The 27,888-nt window shown below is 54.4% G+C and overlaps 3 long non-coding RNA genes across 6 annotated transcripts; 2 read left to right on the plus strand and 1 right to left on the minus strand.

Annotated features, from left to right (window-relative positions):
• The first annotated feature begins 8,052 nt into the window (after positions 1-8,052).
• Positions 8,053-18,544, plus strand: LOC125323252. 3 transcript variants are annotated; one of them, XR_007202435.1, is made up of 3 exons: positions 8,053-8,095; positions 15,341-15,848; positions 17,245-18,544. It is a non-coding gene; the product is annotated as an uncharacterized LOC125323252 (long non-coding RNA). The 3 variants fall into 3 exon arrangements; XR_007202434.1 differs by lacking the exon at positions 8,053-8,095 and adding an exon at positions 14,253-14,444; XR_007202433.1 differs by lacking the exon at positions 8,053-8,095 and adding an exon at positions 15,075-15,226.
• A 1,093-nt stretch (positions 18,545-19,637) lies between these two features.
• LOC125323256 lies at positions 19,638-20,797 on the plus strand. The gene is made up of 2 exons (XR_007202441.1): positions 19,638-19,756; positions 19,924-20,797. It is a non-coding gene; the product is annotated as an uncharacterized LOC125323256 (long non-coding RNA).
• Positions 20,798-21,068: 271 nt separating this feature from the next.
• LOC125323251 lies at positions 21,069-25,145 on the minus strand. Of its 2 annotated transcripts, XR_007202432.1 has the most exons (4): positions 25,109-25,145; positions 24,253-24,546; positions 23,399-23,603; positions 21,069-22,787 (listed from the first exon to the last, which is right to left on the minus strand). It is a non-coding gene; the product is annotated as an uncharacterized LOC125323251 (long non-coding RNA). The 2 variants fall into 2 exon arrangements; XR_007202431.1 differs by lacking the exon at positions 25,109-25,145 and having other exon boundaries at positions 24,253-25,093.
• Positions 25,146-27,888: the final 2,743 nt, after the last annotated feature.

Below are 27,888 nucleotides of genomic sequence, written 5' to 3' on the forward strand. Positions count from 1 at the left end.
TCCAGCCCACGGGGCACCGTGTCCCTCAGCGGGGCACCCAGCCCAGCCCCAGCCTGGCAGCAGGGCACCCACTCTGCCTGTGGGGAGCACATCCCTGTCCTACCGCTGGAGTCCCTCTTCATCCCAGGACCATGTCCTCCTCCTCGTCTTTTCCATCCACATCCATGGCCTCACTGTACACTTCCATTTCCACCTCCATCTCTTCCTCCATCTCTTCCTTCACATCCACCTCCATCTCTTCCTCCATCTCCTCCTTCGCATCCACCTCCATCTCTTCCTCCATCTCTTCCTTCGCATCCACCTCCATCTCTTCCTCTCCAGTCTCTCCTCCATCCACTTCCATCTCCTCCTCTGTATCACTCTTTATATCCACCTCCATCTCTTTCTCTTCGTCTCTGGAAACCTGCAGATGTAGCAAAACCTCGGAGTGGGATCCCTGTCCCACAGCATCCCCACAGAGGCACTTAGGTGGTGTCCATTTCCATGGAATGGCACCTTACCTTCCTCGGGATGAATGTGAGCATCTGGCAGGGATGAACGGCAAAATCCAGGCACAAGAGACCTTTGGGAACTCTTGGGAGTAGCGGAGCAGGGGCCAAGCAGGGTGACGGGTGTGTAGGCACAAGGGCGAATGGTTGTGTTGTCCTCTTTGCTGGGTGCTGGGAGCTCCGGTGTGAATGCAGACCGTGACATCACAATTCACAGGAGTCCAGGGTCACCGTGGAGTGGACAACGGGGATCATAGAATGATGGAATCCCTGAGTGGTCTGGCTTGGAAGGGACGCTAAAGATCATCTTGTTCCAACTTGAGCAATCTTCTAGCAGAGCACGTTGCTCAGAGTCCTGTTGCCACCTGGCCTTGGATGTTCGCAGGGATGGGGCATCCACATCCTCTGTGCACAGCCTGGGCCAGTGCCTCAGCACTCTCAGTGTGAAAAAGCGGCTTCCTTAGAGCCAACCTAAATCAACCTCCTGCAGTTAAAAGCCATCCCCCTTCTCCTCTTGCCACTGGCCCTATTGAACACTGTCCCCATCTTTCCTATGGGACCCTTCAAGTCCTGCATGGCCACAGCAAAGCCTCTCCAGGGCCTTCTGTTCTCCAGGCTGAACATTCTCAACCCCACATGGACAGCAGTGACTTAGATCAGCAGAAATCAAAGCTGCAAGGTAGCAAATAGCACCAGGAACTGAGAGAGGGAAGCTTTAGACCCAGCCTTGTCTCGAAATAGACAAAATTAGTAAGAGTGCAGGGGCAGATGGTGGGACACTGGCTCTGTTCTGACTGATGAATATTTTCTTTTTTTCTTCTTCTTTTCTCTCATGCTGACCCAGGTTTGGCTGTTTGAAAGGAAGCTTGGCACAGCATCCATTGTCTTCTCCATTTGTGAAACACCGAGCAGAATCTGAGCAGGCTGATGGCGCAGAGCAAAACCTGCAAATATCTTGATAATCCTGAGCCTGGGGGATGCAGCTAAACCCAGTCCAAAGGAATTTCTGGAAAGTCGAGCCTGGTTTACATTTTCTTGAGTTTGGCTGTGCCAGCTTCACCAGACATTTATAAAAAAAGCAAACAAAAAACTCCAACCAAAAAAGACAAAAACCCAAACAAACAAACCCACACAAACCAATCAAACAAACAGATAAAAAACCCCAAATCAAACCAAAAGGAATGAGGAGTTCATAGTAGTTGTGAGGATATCACAGCAGGCGAACGGCTGCTTCCCACAGGATCACCATAAAAAGCCACATGGAACAGCTGCTCCAAAAGATCCACACCAGGGGCAATAGAAAAAGGGATACATGGCGGCTTTGGGGGTAGCTCCACATGAAGGTGAAGGATGAGCACTCCGTGGTACAGATCCAGCATTCCCCACGCTCCAGGCCGCTCTTTGCTCCTGATGAAAGACCCCTGCAGGACTGTGGCCCTTCTCAATGCAATGTCAATCATCGCCACAGCTCTCAGCTGAGCCACTGGCATTTCCAGAGCGAGATTCAGGCACAATCCTACTGCCTCGGAGCATCTGTGGAAGATCCTGAACTTCTTCAGCCCCAGAAACACAAAAGCAGCTCAGGCTTTCCCTGAATTGGGTCTTCAGAGGAGGTTTCCAGTATCTCTGAGATTTGTTCACCCCTCAGCACGTGTGACTTTATGTACAGTGATGCATTTGGGTTCCTTCCTCACCCCTGTGTGCCAGAGAGAAACCACCCACGTGGATGAAGGATAATGTGTACAGGGAAATTTATTCCTGGATTGTCATTTTGCTTCACTGTCACTCAGTTAAACATGGTCCTTATCTAAGAAGGACTTAGAAGAAATGTGTAGGAATTTTGGCTCTGAGAGGAGCAGAAAGCACATTTTCTAAAGCAAATGCCCAGCTGATGCAGCTTCCCTGGCAAAAGAGTGATTCCCATTCATCTTCCTGGGAAGAATGTGAAGACCCATTCAGAGATCACAGGTTCAGCTGGCCTTTGGCTTTGTGTACCTCATTTCACAGGTCCAGTTTCATTAAAAGAGGCTCAAGTTTGCCTTGCAACACAGAAGTGCTGTAGCTGTTCCCAGGAGAAAACCAAGAAATGACTGTCCCACGGTGTGGTCACTAGGTTGGTACCTGGGGTAGAAATCCCACCACAGTTGTGGCTCTGTGAGCAAAGAGAGCCAGTGCTTTTTGGGGCTGTAACAGCTGAGAGTGTGGCAGAGCAGTTTTTATATTATTTTTAGAGTCCTGAAAACATTGTTCCCAGAACAATCTTTCTCTCCCATCTTGTGTCATAAATTGTGGAACAGAGAAAATGGAAAGGAGCAGAGGTTTGTTTAAATTGGCTTTTTTTTTGTTTGTTTTTTAGTCTTAAAATAGCATCAGCGTGATGCATGATACTTTAGAAATTGGATTAGTGACACCTATTTTGTCCCACCAGAGAGGTGGGATTTAAGACTTCCAACAAGAGAAACACCAGATGTGCAAGAGCTCGGTTTTCCACCCCTCACAGGCCGGTATCTTGCTGTGCTATTTTAAGCAGCCTCAGCCAGGTATATTAAAATACTGCTCCAAACAACAACAGAATGAAAATGTTCCACCAAATGGGGAAAAATAAGAAAAGTGGGCGGCAGCTGACGTTCATTTTGCAAAGTCAGATGCAAACAATGTTTGCTGGATTCCTTTCCTAGAAAAATGTAGACATTTAATAGAAATCTACCTCTGAGGCTGGTAAGTTTGGTATGATTTTAGATCTGGGAGGAGCAAAACAGGTTCTAGAGAAGCTGTGATTGTCGCAGCCTTGGCAGTGTTCAAGGCCAGGTTGGATGGGGCTTGGAGCAGAGTGGTCTAGTGGAATATGTCCTGAGTGTGGTGAGAGTTGGAACAAGATGAGCTTTAAGGTCCCTTCCAACCCAACACATCCTGTGAGTCCATGAAAAGAAACTTTTGGTTTTCCTGAGGTGTTGCCTCGGCAAGGGGAGGTCACAAATACCTCAGGTAGTTTGAAATGCCCTGAGCAGAACCCAGCTGTGCTTTATCACAGGTGCTGAGGGCTTTTCACTTGTATTTTATGGGGGATTTTCACAGGGCAGTGCAAGAGCAGCTGAATGTGTTTGACAGGCAAAGAGGGCCAGTGTGGCAGCAGCTTCATTCAACAGAGCTTTTCCTTCTGTGATCCTGTATAACCTGAGGCGCTCTGGGGCTCTTGAACCCGGCAGCTGGGCAAGTTAATCATGATAATAAGTGATAAATTAACCTGCTCCACTCTCCTTAGCATGGGGGGTGATGAGCATTAGGTACTTTGGGGAGCATTGCCAAGATGGGAGCTTGTTTTTTGCCAAGGAGAAGGGAGAAAATATTGCTTAGAGTAAATAAAGCAGCTCTGCTTCCCCAGCAGGAGGAAAAGAAGCGATTAAAGATGTGAGTGCTGCATGGAATCATTTGCATGAGGATACATCTTGTCTGCTATGCAGGATAGTTCCCAATAAACCATGCTTCTCCTGACCTATATTTTTGGATTTCTACCACATAGTACAAGAGACAAGATTAAAAATCCCAAAATGCTTTGTGGGCAGGGAATGAAAAGTGGGGAGGCACTTTTTTGTTTTCTTCAGCCTGCCTCTTTCTTTTGTTCCCTTCAGGGATCTCACTTCATTTCTGCTGGTTTTTGGAGCACATGTGCTTAGCTCTTCCCAGATCCCCTGGGCTTGTTTTAGCTCTGGGTGTCATGGACACTCTAAATTGTGAGGTTTTTTTCCCTCCATCTACCTCTGCTTCTTCAAGTGGTTTACCTTCCTTTACCTGTTGGAGTGATGGATTTTTCTCACCTTTTATTACTTAGTGCTTTTTCTGTATTTCCTTCATTCTCTAAAACCAACTTTTCCCTTGCCCTGTGGCTGTTAGATGCCAGTTATGGGAGCATTAATTCTTTCTCTACTGCTTGTCTGAGCTTTCACAAGGAGCTGAGAGCTCTCTCGGGTTAAACTTGACTCGCTTCATCACCTTCCTTGCTGCTGCCTAAGTCCTTGGACACTTAAGGGAATAAAGTCTCAGTGTGGAGGTGTGGAGATTGTAGTTGTGAAACTGTGGGTCTTTTTGAGAGACAAGAATGCTGTTCTCAGTCTTTTCAAGGATAAACTGACCACCTTGTTTTGGGGCCAAGCGGGCTCAGATCAGCACAGAGGTGCCTGTTGCAGGTACTGAGCTTTGGAGGGCTGGCAGCAGCTTCTTGGGCTGTGTTTGTGTGGTGCTGTAAGGTTTGTGTTGGGTCCCTGGAGCAGTGGGAACAGAGCCCCTGTGAGATGCACATCAGGAAATGTGGGTACAAAGGGCCTGAAATGTGACCAGCTCTGGCATAGTTTCCATAGGACAAAATATTTTTACTGGGATTTTGGACAATTTGAGGCTCTTCCTCTTATCCTTTGCCTGGTGAACATTCCCCCTTTGCAAGAGTGGGGAATCCTGAGCTCACACCATGGAAGTGCCTGATAAATATTTTTTTCTATTTTTCAATGTTTTCATCCCAGCAGGAGTCAGAGAATATGTGATTTTCCCCTCAATTTAAACCCTCAGAAAGGAGGGCCAATAGGGCTTTACCCTTCCTTTAAACCTTAGGATGATGAAAATGGGGGAGTTCTGCTCAATTCAAACCATAACTTAGCATTGTCAAAGTTATCTGCTTCCATTTAAACTAGAAAATAATGGAAACTAGGGATTCCCTGTCAAGCAATACCCCTAAGAGCATGGAAAAGGCAGGGTTTTCTTCAATTAGTACCCTTAAAATTGCAGAGGAAGGGGATTCCCCTCAATTTAAACACAGTAATGAAGAAGGAAGATTGTCCTTTTGTTTTAAAGCCCTTTTCTCCTGGTAAACCTCCTTTTTTCTGGGGGCACTGGGTTAGGACTGACGAGGTGAAAGGGGAAAGTTGAACGTTTCCCCCTGAGAGCCCATGTGCTGCCCTGCCTCCTTAGGTGCTGCCCCTAAGGAGAAAATACCCATTTTGGTAGCACAGATCCCATGGTGACAGTATTGCATCTCTGCCCACATAAGACGTCTGAAAACTGGGATTTTGGCAATTTGGTATCTGAAACGGGGCTGTTTTGATTTTTTTGCAACTTGATTTTTCTAGTATTTTGAAACTGAATTTTTTTGGTATTTGGAACTTGTCCTCTGGTACTTTGAAACTAGATACTCTGGTATTGTAAAACTGGATTGGTGTTGTATTTTGTAACTTGGTATTCCAGTATTAGATGTAATTTCCTCGGGAAAAACACTTGGATCACTGCATCACTTTCTTGTTTTAGGCTCACCAGTCAGCCGGGCTATCCAAGTCCATCCTCCCCAGCAGGGAGAGCGGGAGCACGTCCCGGCCATGGAGAATTTCTGGGAGAGCCCGGGAGAAGAAAGAAGGCTCCAGCTTCACAGATCTGTGTCATAAACCCATCCTGTCGGCCGCTCCTGTTTGATCCCGGTGCATTTGTCCTCTTGGATTCAGCCTGAGCAGCGCTAATTGCTGGGAATGAAGCAGCCTTTGGTACTTCTTTTCCATGAAACCTCTCCATCCTGCCCTTCAATCCTTTTGCAAACACGGGAAAAAACCCAAAATTCCGTTTTTCCCCCCCTCTCCCCTTCACTTTGCCTCCTCTTTTCTCGCAGGCTTTGGGCTATCCAGGCTTGCATGTGGATTAGGCAGAGCACCCTGTAGGCTCAGCTCCAGGTGGGATTGCAGCGGTGTTGGAAGCACCAGGGATTCTCCCAAGGTTTGGTGTGAGGAGCTGCATCTTGGGAGGGGCTGGGATTTTGTGCACTTCTGGGTTTTTTTTTTCTCCTGTTTGCCTTTTGGGCCGCCTCAGAGAAAAAGCTGGAAACCACAGAAAGGAAGGGGGTTCCCAAATTCCTTTCCAAATCCTCAGAGGAGGCACAAATCCATGTGCAGCTGAGGAAAGAGATGAGAATGGGAGTGAGGGGGGGTCATGCTGGGTGCCCTCCCCCAGAGGGACCCAAAACTGCCAGAAATTCACAGGGGAGGGGAGTGTATAGAATACTAAAACCCTCGTTTTTCACTTTTAGGTATATTGATGCCTCATACTAATTTATGTATAGATTAATTTTCGAATACAGCCTCTCTATCTACCCTAACATATACAGCAATATAAGAAGCTGGGAATAGAGATCAGCAGGTTTTGGAAATAACGAGCCGGCGTTTTTCTCCAGGAAGGAAAGAGGGGATTGCTGTCCTGGCACAGGGATTGCTGTCCCGGCACAGCGGGAGCTGCAGGCACGGGGGCACCGGAGCTGCCTCGGCCGTGCGGGGCCCAAGGCGTCGCTCCGGGGGTGGATTCTGTAGGGGACAAAATGAACATTTTGGGGTAAAATCTGGGTTAATCTGCAGGGAGAGAATGAACCATTTGGGGTAAGAATGAGCTGATCCGTGCTCGCCGGAGGGACCAGCGCGGGCTGGTTCTGTGTAGCTGTGAAGAATTTGCTTTGTGGAAAGAAAGAGACACCTGAGACTGCCGCGGGAATCCTGGGCTGGAGCCGGGAAGGAAACCTGGTCTGACTGCGGGAATGGGAAGGGGGGGGTCAGGAGGGGTCCTGGTCGGTCACTGGAGCGCCGCCAGGAAGGCGACGTGTAACAATGTATAGTGAGGTGTAAGGAACATATTGATTACTGGATTATCTATAGCGAGGGTGTGAGGAACATATTGATTACTGGATTATCTATAACGAGGTGTAAGGAACATATTGATTATTGGATTATCTATAGCGAGGCATAAGGAAGATATTGATTGCTGGACTATCTAATGATACTATATAACGATCGTACAAGGAGATCTATCTAAGAAATCCTCCATGGTCATCCTTCTCCCAGCCCCTCTGTGTTTTCAGGATCTTGGGGAAGAGTTTGGGTCTGGACAAGGCTCTCGGGCACAGGGTGGGATTCTTGGGGTGCAGGGCCAGGATTTGGACTCGATGCTCCCTGCGGGTCCCTTGCAGCCCAGGAAATGCTGCGATCCTGTGCCTCTGAGGGTGAAATAAAGGGCACCGGTGGGGTTTGTGCCCGCTGTGTTCACGGCCCCCGCCGGCTCAGGGCGGGTTCAAGGCGCAGCTGCCCCGAGCCAGCGGGACCGGCCGGGGCTGCTCGCTCCCGGTGCTGCCGCCTTGTGGGGAGAGCCCGGCACTGCAGCCCGCACAGGCGCTGGACCACGGGATCGGCGTGGAACAGCAGCGCAGGGAGTGCTGAGGCAGCGCAGGGAATGCTGCGGGTCCCAGGGAATGCTGCGGTCCCAGGGAAGGCTGCGGTCCCAGGGAAGGCTGAGGCGTCCCCTGCCCGGGGCACTCGGCAGCAAATCCTGATGTTGAGCAGCAAAAGGAAAGTTCTGGGTTAATGGGAGGAGGTTTCTGGAGTGGAGCTGGGACAAGGTGCTGATCCACGCATGGAATCACGGGCTGGTTTGGCTTGGAAGGGACCACCAAGATCATTTCCACTCTGTTTGTTGTCTGGTTCCACAGCAAAGACCATCCAGAACTGCCAGCTCACCCTCACGGACAGCAGGAATGTCTTCCATAGCTCTTGTTTTGGAATGGGAATGGCTGTTGGGAGCTCTGGCAGGACCAGGTAAGAAGAGAAATGGGATCATTCTGGCTGCTGCTGGAGGTGGTTTTCTGCTTTCAGGCTGTTCTTCTCATTGATCCTTTCACAGCAGTGTTCCTGGCACATTTGAGGGTAATTCTAGGAATTTCAAAACAGTTGAAAACTGGTGGGGAAAAAATGTGAACCTGATCCATTTCTGGTAATTCCAAGCTTCTCCCACAGCACTGTTCCAGGGGAAAGCTGATGAAAGGATAAAGATGCAGAGGAACAAGTGCTGTAAACCCCCAGGCTTCTCTGACAGAGCAAACCTTCCAGTAATGCCAGTACATTGCTCTGAGAGACTCTGGGATCACAAGGTTTTCCAGGAAAGCAAAACAAAGACAGAGATGAGGAATAAGCATCCAGTTAAGAATGGTTTGGTGGGTGTAGGAATGATTCTTATATGTTTGATGCTTCCCTTTTTATTCCTGAATAATTTTAAAATGATTCCTTGAATAAATCATCTAAATTTGGGAATTTAAATTTGAGAGGGAACAGTGCAACATTAATACAGGCAGAGATCATGGAATGGTGGAATGGTTTGTGTTGAAAGCCCCATCTCTGAGCCTGTTCTGGGCAGGCTCCTGCCCATCGGCCACTCCTTGCAGGTGGACATGGAAGTGATGGAGGCGTTCAGGGAACGCTGATTGTTTTTCCCTGCTCTGGCAGTCAGGTCATTACAAAGATTAATTGACCTCTTCCAGTGGGGAGACATTTAAACAAGAGGTGCCAAAAGAATTGGAGCTTCTGCACGATGAAATCTGCATGTATCCAACTTAAGATCCCCCCTGGATCGTCACCGGTCCGACTCCCACGGACTGGTCACCTTGGCCAGGAGTGTCCAATCCTGCTGTCAATGCATTGGGCCGGTGGTCTCATTTTCATTTCATGGAAAGACCCTCTGGGTGCCCCCCAGTCACTGGAAAGACCGGACTGGGCTCCCAGGACAGTAATTCCAGGTGTTCTCTTCATGGGAATAGCACAGGAGCCTTCCCCTTGGCCAGAGGAGCGGCCAGTGCCTCCCTCAGTCCACAAATCCCCAGGACAGAACACAGAGAAAGCAACAGGAATATGGAAATCCCCCACAGTGGGAGATTCTGGTGCTCTGGATTAGATTTTGGATTTATAACGTTAAAGGGAGGGGTTTCAAAGACCTGAAATACTATGTTTTATGACTTAAACATTTTCTTAAAGACTTTTGAAACTGTACTACAAAAGCTGCAGAAGACTCCCACACCCTGAATGGGGCCCTGAGGCCTGACACTGCTCGCTGATGAAGATAAGATAAAGTAACAACTCAGGGCTGGGGATATTCATGGAGCTCAGGCTTAACACCTCCAAGATGAGGAGCACGGCCCCAGGGCTATCAGCTGCCTGGGCTCGCACCAAGGGCTGGAGGGAGGAGAGGCTTTGGGTACCTTGGAAAAGCCGGTGGTCACAGACGCAGTGACCGCCCATCCTCCACTGTGCAGAGCCCAGCTGCGGGGTGCTCACCGGGGGGAGGAAGCTCATCCACAGCAGAAGGGGTGACATGGCCCAGCACAGGGGCCCCCAGACCCTGCAGCAGAGCACCAGAGATGATGCCACAGACCCTCAGTGTTGCAAGGGACAGTGTCAAGCCGGCCCCTGCAAGAGAGGCACGTGGGCGTTCCCGCCTGGCCCAAAGTGTGCACTAACCCACGGAATTCTGCACCCTTCGGCTGTGGCAGCATGTGGCGGCGTGGCCACGGCGCCCACGGGGGACCCTCACCACCGGCAGACCGGATGGAGGGGAGCAACGAGACGTCGTTGGCACCCTCAGATGGGTGATGGGCTTCCATCCAACCCCTCTCCCTGTTCCCCCACGCACCCTTCTGTTTTCTATTTCTTTCTTCCCCTCTCTTTGCCTCTCTACTATTAAATAAAATACATCCATTTTTTTTGGCAACAACATCTAGCCTCGTTTGGTTTTAATCTCGTTTCTGGGGATATTTTGAACCTTCTAAGTTCTTTCTGGTTTATGCACAGAGACTTAGCTTGCTTTGCTTTTCTGGGTTTAAACCGGATCGTAACAGGGCGGGTGTGGAGGAGTTTTTCTCCCTCTCCTGTTCATTAGTGTTACCACTGCTCTTGTTGCTCTCACTATGTGTTGTCATTAATCTCAAATGATTGTATTTGGTTTCCATTCTTAAACTGTTCTGAGCTGGAATTTTGTCTCTGGTCTCTTCTCCATCCCACGGTGGGGGAGGGAGCGGCTGCTGGTGCCCAGCTGGGGTCCAGCCATGGCCCCAGGCACTTCTGGGGGCTCCGAACCCAAGGGACAGGAGCGGTTTTGGGCTCACAAAAAGAGACCCAGTGCTGCGTTTCGGGGGCTCAAAAGCAGGCGCAGAGCTTAAAAGCAGAGACTGAATCCTGCATTGTGGAGTCCTATTACCGCAGGCCGAGGCCCTAGGGTATATCACTGTGTCCCGCAGCCGTAGGGAGGAGGAGGAGGAGAGAAGATCCAGCAGGCAGGAATTGTGCAGCAAGATTGATTAATTATTTTACAAACTCTTTTATAGACTTCTTTCTTCACAGTCTAATTGGACAAAGGATCAGCCTCCCCTTGGGGGTGATTGGCTAAAATCCTAAAACATCCATTGTCAAAATATTTTTCTACTGTACCATAAAGAAGACTTTTCAAGGTTGCAGGTGGCTTGGTTGTTTACATAATTCTGCTACCTCTTCTGTGAGAGAGAAAAGTCTCGGAAAATAGCAAGAAAATCCTTGCTAGCAGCATTTCTCTATCTACAGAGTCCTGAGCGCAGGCTCCTATGGCCAGAGTTGGGACTCAGAAACAGTGACTAAATCCTGTTTTCAGGGCTTGAGGAAGAGAGCGAGTCCTGTGTGTTTGGGCTCACAAAGAGAAACGGAAGTGCTGCGTTTTGCTGGCCCTGAATTAAAGCCCAAGTGCCGTGTTTTGATGCTCAAAGCGGGCTCTTGGGGCCAGGGCGAGTCTGTGTCTCTGGGCTCCGAGTCCTGCCTCAGGCACAGCCCGAAGCCGGGCTCGCCGGCCCCACGCAGAGCTCGGGAGCAGCGACTCAGCGCCGCGTCCGGGGCTGGCGGCAGAGCCCGGGGCCGCGTCGTGGGGCCCAAGGCGGGCTCCGGGAGGGGCTCAGGGCTGGGAGCGGAGCCCGGCCCGGCGCGTCGGGCCCGGCTCGGGATCCCGGGGCTGCCCGGGCGCCGGCAGAGCCCCGGCTCCCCGCGGAGAGCCGGCCGGAGCAGGAGCGGCAGCGCCGGGCTCGGCCCCAGCGCCCGTCCCGGAGCGGCTCCTGCCGGTGCCGATCCCAGCCCCGATCCCGCCGGGGGAGAGGCGGCACCGCCCGGGACCCGCAGCGGCCGCCGGCAGGACCGGGACCCGCGGCGGCCCCGGTGCGGCCCCGGTGCGGCCCCGGTGCGGCCCCGGTGCGGCCCCGGTGCGGCCCCGGTGCGGCCCCGGTGCGGCCCCGGTGCGGCCCCGGTGCGGCCCCGGTGCGCGGGGCGGGTCCGGCCCGGGAGAGAGGGGCGGGGCCCCGAGCGATGGAGCCGCCCCCGTGCCGGGCAGGGCGGGCCCCGGGGCCGGGCGGGGCCGGGGCTCTGGGGCGGTCCCGGGCGGGGCCGAGCGGGGCCGAGGGCGCGGCTTCAGGGGCGGCCCCGGGCCCGGCTCAGGTGCGCGGGGCGGGGTCCGCACAGGTGCGCGGGGTCCCAGGGCGGCTGCGCAGGGCGGGGCCGAGGTGATTTAAGCCCCCGAAATCGCCCCCGCCGCCATTTGCTCCCTCAGAGCTCGGGGAGGCTGCGGCCGGGTCGGGCTCCCCCGGCGTGGCCCGGGAGAGGCCCCCGCTCCCCCTCTTTCTTCCCCCTCTTTCTTCCCCCTGTTTCTCCTGCCCTTATCCTCCTCCTTCTTCCCCCGCTTATCACCTCTTTCCTACCCCCCCAGTTTCTTTCTCTCTCCCCCACAGCCTCCCTGTCTCTCCCAGCCCCCCGCCTGCCCTCTCCCCAGCGCCACCCACCCTCTCTCCCTGCTCCCCTGTGCATCCCCGACCCCCCCACCCCTCCTTTCTCCCCTTTCCGTACCCCGCTCCCCAACCCGACTCCCCTCTCTTCCCCCTCCTCTGACCATCATCCCTCCCCCTCACCCGGCCTTTCCCTTCTCCCCTCGTTCTCCCCAAGCCACCCCGACTCCTCTCCCTACCCCATCTCATCCCTCTTTCCCCCGTAGCCGCGGGGCTCGGGGCGCCGGAGAATAAAGCCCAGAGGGCCGGAGCCCGGCGCCCCTGCCCTCGCTGGAGCCTCGCACGGGGGACCCGCTCGGCGGGTCCCCCGTGCAGTACAAAAACAGCGCCGGGGCTCCGGCTTTCCACACATCACACTGGGGATCCCCTCCTCAGGAGGGGTTCCCGAGGGGGGTGGTGGGTTTCGGGGAGGGGGGGTGTGTTGGGGTAGGGTGGGCCCCCTCCTGAGGAGGGGGTCCCGGGGGGAGTGGGTGGGGTGGGTTTCGGGGAGGGTGGTGAGTTGGGGCGGGCCCCCTCCTGAGGAGGGGGTCCCGGGGGGGTGGGGTGGGGCGGGCCCCCTCCGGAGGAGGGGGTCCCGGGAGGGGGTCAGGGTGGGCCCCCTCCGGAGGAGGGGGTCCGGGGGAGGGGGTGGGGCGGAGGGGGGACTTCCCCCCCCCCCCCTCCAGTCCCCGCCCCCTCTCCCGGACCCCCTCCTCCGGACGGGGCTCCCCCCGGCCCCCTCCCCGGGACCCCCTCCTCCGGACCGGGGCCCCGGGGGGGGAGGGAGGGGGGGGGCGGGTGGGGTGGGGGGGAAGCAGAGGGGGTCATGTCACTCTGCAGCATGAACAGACATAGAGACCACAGGCCAAACCAACAGCCCCCCCCGCCAGGCCCCCCCCCACCCCACCCTCCCTCCCCCCGGGGCCCCGGTCCGGAGGAGGGGGTCCCGGGGAGGGGGCCGGGGGGAGCCCCGTCCGGAGGAGGGGGTCCGGGAGAGGGGGCGGGGACTGGAGGGGGGGGGGGAAAGTCCCCCCTCCGCCCCGCCCCCTCCCCCGGAACCCCTCCTCCGGAGGGGGCCCACCCTGACCCCCTCCCGGGACCCCCTCCTCCGGAGGGGGCCCGCCCCAACCCACCACCCTCCCCGAAACCCACCCCACCCACTCCCCCCGGGACCCCCTCCTCAGGAGGGGGCCCACCCTACCCCAACACACCCCCCCTCCCCGAAACCCACCCACCCCCCTCGGGAACCCCTCCTGAGGAGGGGATCCCCAGTGTGATGTGTGGAAAGCCGGAGCCCCGGCGCTGTTTTTGTACTGCACGGGGGACCCGCCGAGCGGGCCCGGCCCGTGTGGGGCTCCAGCGAGGGCAGGGGCGCCGGGCTCCGGCCCTCTGGGCTTTATTCTCCGGCGCCCCGAGCCCCGCGGCTGCGGGGGAAAGACGGGACAGAGGACGGGAATAAGGGAGCAGAGGGGGTCAAAGAAGGAGCGCAGGTGGGGGGTTCCGGGTGTGCAGGGAGAGGTGGGGTGGGGGAACAGGAAAGGAGGCGGGGGGAGGACGAGGATGGAGCACAGGTGGGGGGGGTCGAGATGCAGAGGGGGAAAGAGGGAAGAGGAACAGGGGGAGGTGGAGGGGCGAGGAAAGGTGGGAGACCGAGGGGGAGGATTGAGGGCAGGTGGGGGGAATTGGGAGGGGAAGGGGAGCAGGGTGAGGGGGCAGGGGGGACCCGGGATGGGGGGGAAGGAACGGTGGAGAAGGGGAGAGAGGGTGGAGGGGTAGGGTAGGGTTGGGGTGTGTAGGGGGACAGGGAGGGGGGATGGGGGGGAACCGGGCTGGGGGGGAGGGAGGGGAGGGCTAGGGGGGAGAGGGAGGGGGGGGTAGGGGGGGGGAGGGTGTAGGGGGTGGGGGAGGGGAGGCAGAGGGGGGAGAACGGAGAGGGTTAGAAGAAGAGAAACAAACACAAATATAAAGGAAAAGAAATACAGAGACATAGAGATATGGAAATATAGAAATACAGAGCTCGGTCCGGCCACAACCGCTCCCACCGAGCGCCGAGGGAGCAAATGGCGGCGGGGCCGATTCCCGAGGCTTAAATCCCCTCGGCCCCGCCCCGCGCAGCCGCGCTGGGGCCCCGCGCACCTGTGCGGACCCCGCCCTTCACACCTGTGCCGGCCCCGCCCCGCTCCGCCCGCGCCCGTAAATGCCGGCGGATCCGCGCCCGCTCCGCTTTGTGCGGTGAACGCTCATCCTGCTCATCCCGGGCTGCGGCGGGACCGTCGTTCGGGGCGCTGTGCGGAGCCCGGCACCGGGGGCTGCTCCCGGCGCTGCGCCGAGCCCGAGGCGCTGAGGTGGGAACGGGACCCGGGCCCGGGGATTCGGGGCTGGGTCCTGTCGGTGTCTGCTGGGGGTCCCGGGCCGAGCCGCTTGTCTCTCGACGGGCGGGGTGCGGCTGCCGGGGTCGGAGAACTGAGGTGGGACGGGGGATGGCATTAGCGATCGGGATCGCCGCGGCTGGCAAGAGCCGCTCCGGGATTGGCGCTGGGGCCGAGCCCGGCGCTGCCGCTCCGGCTGCGGCCAGCGCGGGGCTGGGCTCCCGCCGGAGCTCCGGCTACGCTCCCGCTGCGGCCGCGGGGAGCCGGGGCCGTGCCGGTGCCGGGCCCGCCGGGAGGGCGGCGCTTCCCCGCAGCAGGCGCTGGATCGCGCCTGGAAGCGGGCGGGCCGCGGGGACCGCCCGTGCTGGCCCCGGCACCCCCCGAGGCCGCCGCTCCCTCAGCGCCGCCCGCCCTGTGGGGCGCCCCCTGGCGCGACCGGAGCGCCGGCGCTCCCGGCCCGGCCCCGCCCGCAGCCCCCGCGGGGACGCGGAGCTCCCCCAGCCCCGGCACTGCCGGGGCCGCCGCACCCCCTGCGCACAGCAGCGCCCGCCTCCCCCTGCCCCGGGGCCGCTGCCCCGGGGACCTCCCGCCCGCCGCGGCCCCGCCCAACGAGCGCGGCTGCAGCGGGACGAGCCGCTCCGGGCCGGGCGCTGGCGCCGAGGCCGCTGCTGCCGCTCCTGCTCTCACTGTGCCCGCTGCGGGACCGGGGCCTCGCCGGGGCTCGCTGCTGCTTGAGCCGCTCATCCCGCAACTGCCGCGTGAGACCTGATGCTCTCCTTCCTCCCCCCCCCCGCTTTCTCTGGGGCTGGTATGCTCCAATGCAAAAACTGGCTTTAAAAGTCCAGTGAAAAATGTTTCTTCTTTATTTCCAGAGCACAGGACATCCTGAGTGGGAATGGATACACAAAGACCACCAAGTCGCACCCTTATGTGAATGGCTCCTCTGGCGATTGAACCCACACCTGGGCACTCTCAGCACCCTGCTCCAGCCAAGCCAATCTCAGCTCCTGGCAATATCCTGCCTGGGATAGGAATGCCAAGTGCCAGCAAGGTCATTCCTATGCAAATACAGCTCCTTCTTTTATGCTAATGCTGCTTTCCACACCAGCCCCTGCAATGGCCCCAGGGCAGAGCTCCATGGCCAGCATCTGATCATGCAACAACACAGGTGAGCAGTTGTGTGACAGCACTGAACTCTTCCCATAACCTGATTTCCTGCCCTTTCCAGGATTTACCCAACAGCTGTAAAGGTGCTCGTTCCATGGCCCTTTCCAGGGAGAAATGAGCAAGGCAAGTCCTGAGGGTTCACTTGGTCCACGGCCAAAGCTCTTCTGGAGAGGGTCAGGGCTGTTCCTGCCTGCAGAGGGGCCTTTCCCACAGGTGAGTGTTCACAGCCCAAAATCCCAGGGGCTGCTGAGGCCGGGCCAGCTTTTCCAGCCCAGAGCTGCACAGAGCTCTCAGCGACTCCTGCTCACTGCCAGGAGTGTTCCTTGGTGCTCCTTCTGTGTGTCCCAGCTGGCAGGGAACAGGGGGAAGGAGAAGGCTGGGAGGCCCAGGAAGGGAAGCAGCAGCTCTTGTGCTTTGGATTTACAGAGAGGAGCTGTGCCTGCAGTGTCCTGCCTGTGGCACACAGCGTGCCAAACACACATCCCGGGAACGGGCACTGGGCTGCCCGGGCAGTGCTGGGATGGACATGGATAAAGGGCTGCCCGCGGCCCCTCGGCCAGGGGCTGCTCTGAACAGGCACCCGCAGATGCTTCAGCCCCGACAGACCCCACTGACACCCCAAAAATACCCCAAGGAACAGCTGGCACTGGGGAATGTCAGCACGGGCTGTTTGCAGAGGGGCTCAGACAGCAATTCCTGGTGCTGACCTCCCACACTCCTGCCAGCTATGTCCCAGCCACCCAAAATGCCTTCCCTTCCAGCCTGAAGCCATCATCCCTCAGCAGCATTAAAGCCAAGGCAAGCTTCCCCCACAGCAATGAAATGCCAAGCAATGCCCTCAGAGATGCCTTCAAATGAAAGGCCAGAGTCAGAGAAATCTGTTTGGATTGAGTTGGGAGTTTTTAGGGAGCCAGCTGGAACTGCACAACTGATGGAAAGCTTTCCCAGGTGGCTCCCACTGCTGGTGCCCTGAAGGCGGGGATGTGCATCCCTTTCCTGAGGGAAAAGAACTTGCAGAGGCCACTCCTGAGGCTCTGGAATGAAATCAGCTCCTGCAGGGAGACAAGTCCTCCCGTGGGCACAGGGGCTGCCTCAGCAGGGGCTGGGAGCGCGTCCGGCCAGCGCCTTCTCCTGCTTTAAAATATCACCTGGAGCCCGGGCTCGGGGGGTGCAGGCAGCTGAATTCCAGGGAACTCTGTCAGGTGCCCCCAGGGACATTGGGGGGGGGCTGGGGGATGAGGGTTACAAACAGCAAATTCTATGGAACATGAAGCTGTCCTTGCCCTGACCCTGCTGAGCTTCCCTGGAAGCTCTGCTGGTTCCTGACACACCTGGTGTTAAATAGGCAGCTCTGCATGGGAATATCCATGCTCCAGGAGGCGCTGGCAGGCTATTCCAGTGGCAATGCAGCAGGGAATTCAGGGCTTGGGGTAGAATTCATCTGCGCACCACCCAGGGAACAATCTTTGTGCTGCCCTGGCAGCCAAAGCCCCTGGGCTGGGCAATGTCAGCAGGCAAACGGATGGAATGATCTAAATGCCAGCATCCCCCAAAGGGACAATGCAATCACCTCCCTTTGCTCCCAAAGTGTCCACTGTGTTCCCCACAGGTGCCCTGGGGATGCCAGGGAGGTGCCTTTGCCCACAGTGCCTTTCTCCTGCCCCTCTCCAGCCCGAGGCCTCTTCTCCCTTCCCTGCCAGCTGCTGCCAAAGAAGGAGGACACAGTGAGTGCTGAGTTGACCTCCAAATAGTCCTTCCCTCACCTTGAGATGACCTGAGATTTTACCCCCAAAATGTCCCCATCTGTCTCCTTCTGAGTTCCTCATTTTTTACAAGGAAGCATTCTTTCTCTGCTCTGGAGACTACCACAAGATTTGCCCCCAAAACTTTCCCCACCTGTCCACTACCTCTTTCCTCATTTCCACCTCAATCTTTTCATTCTTTGCCCTACAGATGCTTTCAATTTTTACCCCTCCGAACTTCCCTACCTGTCCATAAGTGATTACCTCAGTTTACCCCATCAAGTGCATTCTCTCTGCTACAGATCACCTCAGATTTTACCCCCAAAATTTTCCGTACGTCTCCACCACTGAGTACTTTATTTTTACCTCCAAATACTCATTTTCTACCATGGAGATTCCCTCAAGTTTTACCCGCCAGATTTACCCACCTGTCCACAGCAATTCCTTCAGTTTACCTCAGGATGCTCCTCTCTCTCCTAGAGATGACCTCACATTTTACCCCCTCAGTTTTCCCTACCTGCCCAGTTCTGATCACCTCCTTTTTACCTCAAAACATGAGTTCTTTCTTCTACAGATGAACTCGGATTTTATTGCCAAAATGTCTCTTTTGTCCCCTGTACACTGACAAGATTTTAAAACCAAAACCAGGCAGGTTATGTCTGTCTTACCCCCAAAATGTTCATTCTGTCCCCTACAAATTAGCTCAGATTTTTTCTCAAAACCACTTATGGTTCCTACATAATTACCTCAGGGTTTGCCCCCCACATTCTACCTCATCTTGACTACTGATCACCTCATTGCTTCCTCAGTATGTTCATTCTTTGCCCTACAGATCTTCCCAAGTTTTACACCCCAAATTTCCTTGTCTAGCCCCAGTGATTGCCTCAGTTTATGTCAGTGGTCACACTCTCCCTAGAGATTACCTCAAGTTTAACCCCCAAAATTTTCCTTAACTGTCCCCAATTTATTACCTCATTTTTACCAAAAAAGATTCATTCTCAACCTTTAGATTATTTCAAGTTTGACCCCCCAAAATTCCCCTACCTGTCCACTACTGATTCCCTCATTCTTCCTTCAATATTTATTTCCTTTCTACCATGTAGCTTCTATCAAGATTTACCCCCAAAGTTTTCCATCTGTCTACTACTGCTTACCTCATTTTTACCTCAAAATGTTCTTTCTACAGCTTATTTAATATTATTTTTACACAAGTTTCCCTATCTGCCCACAACTGATTCCCTCATATTACCTCAGTGTGTTCATGCTCTCCCCTAGAGATTAGTTCAGATTTAGCCCCCAAATTTTCCCCACATGCTCAGTACTCATCACCTCATTTTTCCCTCCAAGTGTTCATTCTCTGCTCTTGAGACTTTGTCAAGTTTGGCCTCCCAAACTTTTCCTTCTTTGTCTACTACTGAGTACCTCATTTTTACTCCAAAATATTCATTCTGTCCCCTACAGATTACATCAGGTTTTACCCCCCAGTTTTTCCTTCCTGTACAATATTAACTCTTTTCTGCCCCAAAAATGTGCATTCTCTCCCCTAAACATCACCTCAGCTTTTCCCTCAAAAATGCCACCTTGCTCCGCTCGACATCCCCTCCCATTTTCCTACACAAACAATTCTTGTGTCCCCTCTCAGTCACCCCAGGTTTTCAGCTAAAAATGTCTCCTCTGTCCCCTTGAAGTTATCCCAGGTTTTCCCAGTGAGGAGCTGCAAGGAATTCAGGCAGGGCCAATGACACCAGGGAACAGCTGTAAATTCAGAGGCAGAGAGAGAAGATCTACCAGGAAAGGGGAAAGGTTCAGAAAACATTACTGCAATCAATCAATTAATTAATTATTATCTCCAGTTCCCCACTGAGAAGAACACAACCTCACAGCTGTTAAGGCCTGACAGTTCCCTGCAGGGAGAGCTCAGCACATGTGCCCAGAGGCAATCCCAGCATCTGAAAGAAAGAAAGAAGCAGCAAAAGGTGATTGCTTCTCTTTCAAAGTTATTTCAAGTGCTCACACCCAAACCCACCTTTGCTCTTGATTCTGGCCAGGTGCATGGTGAGCAGTAGGCACAGGTCATGTCATCCATGGGGGAAAGCAGCTGATCTCCAAAGTTCCCTTCCTGCCCTGTGCCTGATCTGCACAGGAGAAAACCTCTTCCAGGAAGGGATTGTGCTCCCTCTAATCCCATTTGCCCAGTCTGTGCCATGGGGATATTGCCAGCCTGGGGCAGCAGAGGCATACGCAGCTCTCAGCACTCTGCTCCAAGCACAGCTCTGGGCTCCTTTGCAGACTGCCTCTGCTGTGGGGTTTTCTCCAGGAGAAGCCAAGGAATTGCTCATGGAAGGGTGGAGATTAAGTTATCCCAAAGGGAAGCAAAGAGTTAAGTACTCCAGGAAGAGCCCTTGGCATCTGCTGGGCTGAGGTGGGAAGGGGACATTCATTCCCTGCAGAGCCAATACACAACAACCTCCAACCCAAAGCACAGACTGGCAGGTGGGGTCTGACAGCACCACTCTGACAAACCTCCTTGTCATTCTTCCCTGCAGTGACTTTTGCAAGCAAACTCTGAAGCTGACAAGCCCAGAAGCTCCATCCATCCACTCTGGAAGGAAAGGATACTCCCAGGGATGAGGCACATTCCCAGCAAACTCTCCCAACACAGCCTGGAGGCAGCGCTGGAGCTCGGCTGTGGGGCTGGGAAGGGCTGCCAGGAGCACGCAGCCCCAGGTGGGGTGGCAGCGGCAGCAGCAAATTCCCACAGGCTGATGGCACAACAGAGAGACAAAGGCCAGCAGTGCCCATGGGAGGTGCAGGGTTAATTCTGCTCCCTGCCCTGCCCCATCCCCACAGGAAATCTCCAAGGGGGAGAGAAACTCTCAGGGTGCCCAAAATGCAGCATCTGTCACCCTGATCCCGCTTCAACTCAGCGTGGGGGGCCAAACTCCCCCCACAGGTAAACACTGAGCTGACCTGGTCAGTCTCAAACACAGCCCCAGTTCTCAGCTCCAGCCTGCTCCTGGGGCTGCTGCCACATTCCTGACAAGGAGCCCCTGTGGACAGGGCTCTCTCTGTGTCTCAGGTGCTGGGCACTGCAGGGACCAGGGCAGCCCCCTCTGGGGACAATTGGGGATTCATCCCACACCACAGGCAGGACCAGGGGCCCTCCAGTACAGGCTGGTGGGGCCAGAGCCCATTGGGTTTGGCTGCTCAAATACCAAAGCTTTTGGCAAAGATGGGACAAGTTAAGTGGGTTTTCCTGTCCTGAGAGAGAGAAGAAATTGTTGAAATTAAGCATGGAAATTAAGTCCACTGTGGAAGTCAAAGGCTCCTGGCTTTCCCACTCCTGTTCTGATTGCTCACTAGAGGGTTTTATCCATAAAAAAATGAGAGGTGGCACCAAATAAAAGAGCTCTTTTTCAACGTTTCTCCCCTACTTACTTTCATACCTAAAAAAGATGTCCATTTTTTCTTAGTGCATTCTTTGCCTAATTTTAACAGAACCGTTTTTCCTTCCAGGCCCCACTTGTGGGTTATTTGCTCCTTTGCCATTGGACAAAGGAAGAAAAGGATCTGCTCCACATGGGTGTCATCCTATGGGGAACACCCCCTGTACCAGCCCCAGCCTGGGCCAAGCACGCTGCCTCACTTTCCCCATTCTGGATGCTGGCTCCAATCCAGTCTGAGTTTTCTCCTGGTTTCCATGTCTAAGGACAGGAACTTGTCCTGGTCAGGATGTAAGGCCTTAAACTGCACCTTGATCTGGGGGGCTGTGACTGGGATTCCAGCAGGGAATTCATTGTTTTACAAATAAAAATTATTCCAGGGAGCTGCTGCTTCACCACACAGTGTCAGCAAAAGAGAGAAAACACCAAAAGTGTATCCAAAAACAAGGATGAAATAATTCCTCCTGCTTTGAGTGGGATCAGGGCTTATGCTGCCCTGGAATGACAAAGAACTTCTCCCTCAGCCCCCCAGAGAGCCCTTGAAAAGCCAAAGTGCAGCAGGGAAGGAAGGAAAGGCACCTGCTGGGGACAGCACAGGTCCAGCTGCTCATGGGGACTGGGAATGAACCCGGAGCCAAAAGCCCCTTTCCAGGCTGGAGGGGCTTTCCTAAAGCACCACCTCTAGGAAGCAAAGGGCTATGGAAGAAATGGAGTGGCAATTTACAATAATAATCATAATGGATCGGGAAAGAGCAACAACAGAAGCAACAATCATTCCAAGGGAGCAGGAGGGATGCTGAGCTTTAAACAAGGTTTGAGTGAGGCAGCAGCTCCTGGGAGTTCTAACCCACGGCTCCAGGTCTGCGCTTCCAGGAGCACTGCAAGCTCCTCCTGCCCAGTCCCTGGCTTTGCCTCCTGCCAGTACTCGGCACCTCGGGCACGGTTGGGTGCGAGTGCTCCAGTGCTGCTGCCCAAGGGAGCAGGAAAATGGCCACTAAACCCCTTCCCACTGGGCTGGCTCCGAGCTCTGGCTGGGGAAAACATTTGGCACCCCTGGCCTTTCAGTGAAATCAATTTCCATCACTTTGAAGATGCACTGAATAAACCCAGGGCACATAAGTAAACCTCTCCCCATAAGGACAGCCCCAGGGAATACACAATTATTCCTATGCCTGGCCAAACAAACCAGCAGCCAGGTTTTGGGGAGAGACTCCAGACTCTTATCTCCTTCCCTGGCTGTGAAACCCTTGCAGAGGCTTTGGAGTTCATACAAGCTTGTCAGGATTTGGCTACTTCATTTAAATTCCATTCAGATACTGGAATGGAAGTGTCCTAAAGGCACCTCCACTCAGACTTTAATTTTAAGCCCTCTACCACCAAAGAATTCGGATGTTCTTTTCTTAGGAACACCCCACCTCTGCTTCTTTAGGTGTCTCCATGTGGGGCATAAATTAAATGTGGACAAATTTTACAATGCAGCTTCCAAGTCAAGTTACCTGCTAGGAAATTACTCCAGCTCTCTGGTACCTTGGGCTGTTTTAAACACAGCCTGGCCCTTCATGGCTGAGGCTCTGAGCTACACAACTTGTGAGCTGGCAAGTAACAGCAGCTGAGGTCTCATCCCAGCTGTACACAAAAACAGGGAGTGGGGGCTGCACTTGGATACATGCAGGCAGGGTTGGGCCCCTTCTGAAAGCTTCAATCCCTGTTTTTCAGAGACTCAATCAGGGATAATGACATTTTCGCAAAGCTCTCTTAAGGCACGTGAAAATCTGAGCAAGAAAATGGAATCAAACCCTTTGTTCCACTGGCCTCACGCCCCAAATTCCAACGGGACAGACAAGTCCCTCTCCTCGCAAGGCAACGTCTCCTACCTGGATCTGTGCCTTCCCCAGCCTTTGGTGGCCGCTGTCTCCATCCTCACACACTTCCTCATCTTCCTCCTCAGCAGGCCTGGCTTCCTCATCCTGCAGAGCAAGCACAGGGACAGTCACCAGCCTGCTCATCCCAAACCTGGGCAGCAGGGATGGACTGCTGGGACCCCCTGGACAGTCACCCCTCTGCTGGGCACCATCCCTGCTCTGCAGCCCATTCCCGTTCCTGGCCTGGCATCTCCTTTGAACGGGATGTTAAACCACAACCACTTGCTCTGCTGGGTTTTGGGACATCAGAGACTCCCCCAAGGCAGTGGACAAAGCTCCTGTTCCCACAGCCTCTGCCTCCCAAAGCCCTGCTAGGGCCAGGCAGAGCAAGGGAAACCCCTCAGTTCCTGCTGGAAATTCCCTCTTGTGCCCGTAAACCCAGGGAAATCGTGGCTGCCCCATCCCTGGAAGTGTTCAAGGCCAGGCTGGCCGCAGCTTGGAGCACCCTGTGGATGGAATGAGGTGATCCTTAAGATCCCTTCCCACCCAAACTATTCTGCCATTCCAGGATGATTCTGTGATCTCTCCCTGCATTTATTTTGCATCGTTTCCTCTCTAATCTGAATTCCCAAATTGAAATGATTTTTTAAAGAAATCATTTAAAATTATCCCAGGAATAAAAAGGGGTGCATCAAACATACAAGAATCATTCCTACCTCCATCAAATCATTGTTAATTGGAAGCCTCTTTCCTCATCTCTGTCCTTAGTTTTCCTTTCCTAGGAAACCTTATGATCCCACAGCTTCTCCAAGAGATTTACTGGGATTGCAGAAAGGTTTGCTTTGTCAGGGAGGCAGGGGGGTTTACAACACTTGTTCCTCTGCATCTTTATCCTTTCACCAGCTTTCCCCTGGAACGGTGCTGCAAGAGAAGTTCAGAATTACTAGGAATGGATCAGGTTCACCTTTTTTCCTCATTCTTTTCCAACGACTTCCAAATTCTTGGAATTATCCTCAAATGAGGCCTAGCAAGCTACTGTGAAAACATCAATCAGAGGAACATCTTGAAAAGAGAAAACCACATCCAGCAGCAGCCAAAACAATGCCATTGCTATTCTTACCTGGTCTCCAGGTGCTCCTGCCAGAGCTCCCAACACCCACTGCCATTCCATGAGGGTGAGGAGGCAGTTTTGGATGTGTTCTTTGCCACGGGATGGGATAACAGAGCCCAGAGGGTCTTTGTGTCCCTTCCAAGCCACCCCATGATTCCATGATACCATCAGCACCTATACCAATTCTATTCTGGAAAGCCCAATTCCATTCCTCCCATCAACTCAGAATTTCTCCCTTCCTCTCTCTGCTCCACATCAGGCATGTGTTGCCACGTGCCACAGCCATGGGATGCCTCAGCATTGCCTGGGAATGCCACTCAAGGCTGCCCTGGTGGCCTCAGCGCTCCAAAATGCCCAGCTGGCTCCCGTTCCAGTCGGGAATGTCCCAAACAGCAGCGTCGGGTGTGCCCTCTGCCATCCCACCATTGGGGCAGCTCCCATAGAATGTGACCGACTTACTGGGTTTGGAATTCCTGGCTTAAAAGTCAGGTGGTGAAATATCCTCTCCTGGGAATATCCAGAAGACCAGAAGGCTCCCTGGAAGCCACAGGTCAGAGACAGAGTCAGATGACCGATCCTGAACTGGTTTTCAGGGGATGCATCCCCAGCCTGTGGCTGCAAAAACTCCAGAGCTGTTCCTTCCCCTTGGGACAGCCAGGGAAAACATCCCCAGCATGGATTTCTGACAGGAAAAACCTCACTGCTCCAGGCTACTTGGCTCCTCCCAAATCCAGGCCAGCACTCCAACAGGCTCTAAGGACAAAACAACAGCAAAGACCATCTCAGGGCACACGCCACGAGCTGGGCGTCACATTCCTCACTGGAACTGGGCTGTTCCCACATCCCTGGGACAGTCGGGAGCATCCCCTGTTCCTCGCTCTTCCATTCAGGAGAAAGAGACAACAGAGCTGTCAAACAGCCAGTGTGTAACCCCAACAATCCAGGGAAAACCACCTTGCTCTGGGGAGAAACATCATGCCCAGTTATGGAAAAAGCCAAAGAGCAGTACTGGAAACACTCCCAGGCATGGAGGCTCCCAGCTCCGGAAATGCAGCTCACAGGCTTCTTCCCATGGGAACCCCAATCTTGCCCGGGACTGGGCTCAGGGAGTAAGTCCTGCCCGTTCCACCACTCTGGCACAGACACCCCAGGAAGGTGTCCCTGACCATGGCAAGGGGCTGAACAGGATGGTCTGTAAGGTTCTTGCCAGCACAGACCATTCCAGGAGTTTAAGGTGGATTTGAGCAGCTCCTGGGGACATGAACACCACCCACACCTCCCACCTGGCTCAGCCCAGAGTCCATCCAGCACTCACAGAGAGCTGCTGGGAGCTGAAATTCTCCCTGCTCCCCCTGCCTGGGAAACCCTGCCTCCAGCTCCTGGGAAAGAGGAGCTGCATCCTGCTGGGTGCCCCTGGCTCTGGGCAGCTGCCGCCTTCAGGCAGGGGGATGGCTCGGGCAGCTCCGGTGACTGTTCCACCTCGATGATTTTGTGTTTTCCTGCATTTCCCTGGGCTGGAGGGGAGCAGGGGTTGCGGTGGGAGTGCGGGAAGGCAGCGGCGGGGAGGGCAAGGAGTGCGGCCGGGCACCGCACGGCGCAGGGGGGCTTCTGCTGGCAGTGGAGGGGCGCGACCCGTACGGAGGCGTCCCCGCCGCTGCCGGCCACTGCCCACGGGGCTCCTGCCTGCCCCCGGCGCCACTGACCCCACACCCCGTGTCCCCACACTGGGAACCACCGTGGAAAATCATGCTGGAACCTCTAATCCTGAGCCCGAGCCTTGACCTTTTCCTCCCTGACCTTTAACCCCTCGACCCATTCCTTGACAACCCGACCTTTGATCCCTTACCTTTGACCATCCAGCAAGTGGCCAAGATGCCCGCAGGCGGCTACGCCAGCGAGTAGGTAAAATGGAGACCGTGGCGATCGTGCCAGATCCGAAGGCGAGCTCCTCGGGCAAAAAGATCCACGATGATGTCGAGACTCAAAGGCCGATGACAGAGATGGGTGGGAACTGCCCTGCCCAGCAAAGGCTCAGGTGATGCTGAGGAGAAACCCTCTCCCTTTACTTCCAAGGGACCCTCCCACAACAGCCCTCTCCTCTAAGCTAACTTCCAATTGCCTCCTGGAACTCCAAAGGCCTTTCCCTTCTCCCAACCACTGCTCCCAACACTTAGCTTTCTGAAGACAAATGGACAAAATCCATCCTTGACAGAAAAAATGCATCAGCACCTCAGATGTCAACACGTTCCCCACGGTCCGCTTTGGCAGCTGCGAAAGATGGAGAACAACGAGAAAATTCAGCCTCTGACAACACACGCCAAAAGAGACCCCTTCCGCAAGGCCCCCTCCCTCGAAACTGCCGAGGCTCATCGCTTACCTGCTCTCTCCAAGCTTCAGCTCCACACCTGCTCACGGTACCTAAGACAACAAAACAGAAAACGTCACTGTTGCCCTCAAGAAGAGCATCCCCGGGCTACTCCACACCACTGCCCCGGCTCACCTCAAATCTTGATCTGACTCTGGAGGTGGCCAGGACAAACCTGCACAATGAAAAGGGACACGCTCAGCACGCTGCCATAGACCGCTGGCCTATCAGACACCCCACCTAAATGCCAACTCACCTGCTCGCCTCTGTCCCTTGGCACGCCCAGGGCGGCAGCAGCACCTGCAGAGAAGCAAAGCAAAACCACACGAAACATGCTGAGAGACCGTGAAACCACAGCCTCCCTGCTCCGACTGAAGTACACCACACCTATATCTTAGGCTTGCACCCTCCAGCATCCAGGGCCAGGACATCCTGCAAGTGGACCACCTAAAACACACAAACAACAACGGATGCTTAGAGCTGCACCAAAAATTGAGACCGAGGCCGTAACAACTCATTCTGTCCACCGGTCACAGCTCACCTTGCTCCATCGCCCTTGACTGCCAATATCCGACATTACTTCCTAAAAAAAAAAAAAAAAAAAAAAGACATGGAACAATGCTGTAACACAGTAGCATGACATAGCCCAGCAGGACTGCAGAGAGGGGCAGAGAAGGAAAGCTGGCCAGGATCTCGTTCTCAGCCCTGAGCAGGGGCTTTACCGGCCTGACTGTCCTGTACTACCGAGCTCTGGGGACAATGAACCAGGCTCAGTCCCTGCCTCACCACTGCCACCGTGAAATTCTGGCACTGCAAGAGTCAGGGGAGATTTCAGCAGTGATTTCAGCAAGGTCAGAGCTGCTCCCAGCAAAAGCTGTTCTTAGACTACTCCTGGCAGAAGAACCCAGAGTACCTGCCACTGCAGGATGCTTGTGACTTCCAGGTGCAGGAGAAGGGTGGAAACAATCCAAGATGAAGACAGAATGATGAACACAGCAAAGAGGATTTCTGTATGCTCTGCACTGTTTTGTCACGTTCAGCCCTTCCTGGGCTGTTCTCTGCTGGTTGTTCTCAAGATCAACATCTCCAACTAAGGGGGGGGGGGTGATGTGAATTCCAAGGAAGTACAATTCAATTCTCCCCTAGATCTTTCCCTAAAGTACAAGATACTGATTCACCTCCCTTCCCACCAGAGTCAATCAAAGACTATCCAAAAACGTAAATTATGATAATGCAGAATCTGGTCTCCATTAGAAAAATTAATGTAGTATTTTTTATCAGAGCTTTGGTTAAATGTAACAACGCAGGAAGTGCCTGTGCTCAGGTTATTGGAGAGTGCGAGGTTTTCTCACCGCATCAGCCCTGTCAGCTGACAAATGTGGGTGTGCACTAAGGCACAAAGCACCGACGTTTGCACACTACAGCTGGAATCTGCTATCTCCGTGTGCAGACACAACCACTGCTCATTACAGATAAACCCACAAGGGCTGCTCCAGCACTGACTTACCTGGGGAAAAACCAGCACTAAGAGGAGGAAAATAAAAAGCATGGGAGTAGTAGTTTCACCCTGAGCAGCTCCATGAGATGGGCAGGAATCAGAGGATCCCCTGAATAACTCTGAACTTGCTTTTCCTGATCACCTTTCACAGAATCCATAGCAGCAACCCATGGACATCCCGTGTGTAGGTTTATTCCAAAACCCACTCCCAGAAACATGAGGATATTGCACC

The sequence above is a fragment of the Corvus hawaiiensis genome, chromosome 3 (assembly GCF_020740725.1).
Source record: "Corvus hawaiiensis isolate bCorHaw1 chromosome 3, bCorHaw1.pri.cur, whole genome shotgun sequence".
Classification (NCBI taxonomy): Eukaryota; Metazoa; Chordata; class Aves; order Passeriformes; family Corvidae; genus Corvus; species Corvus hawaiiensis.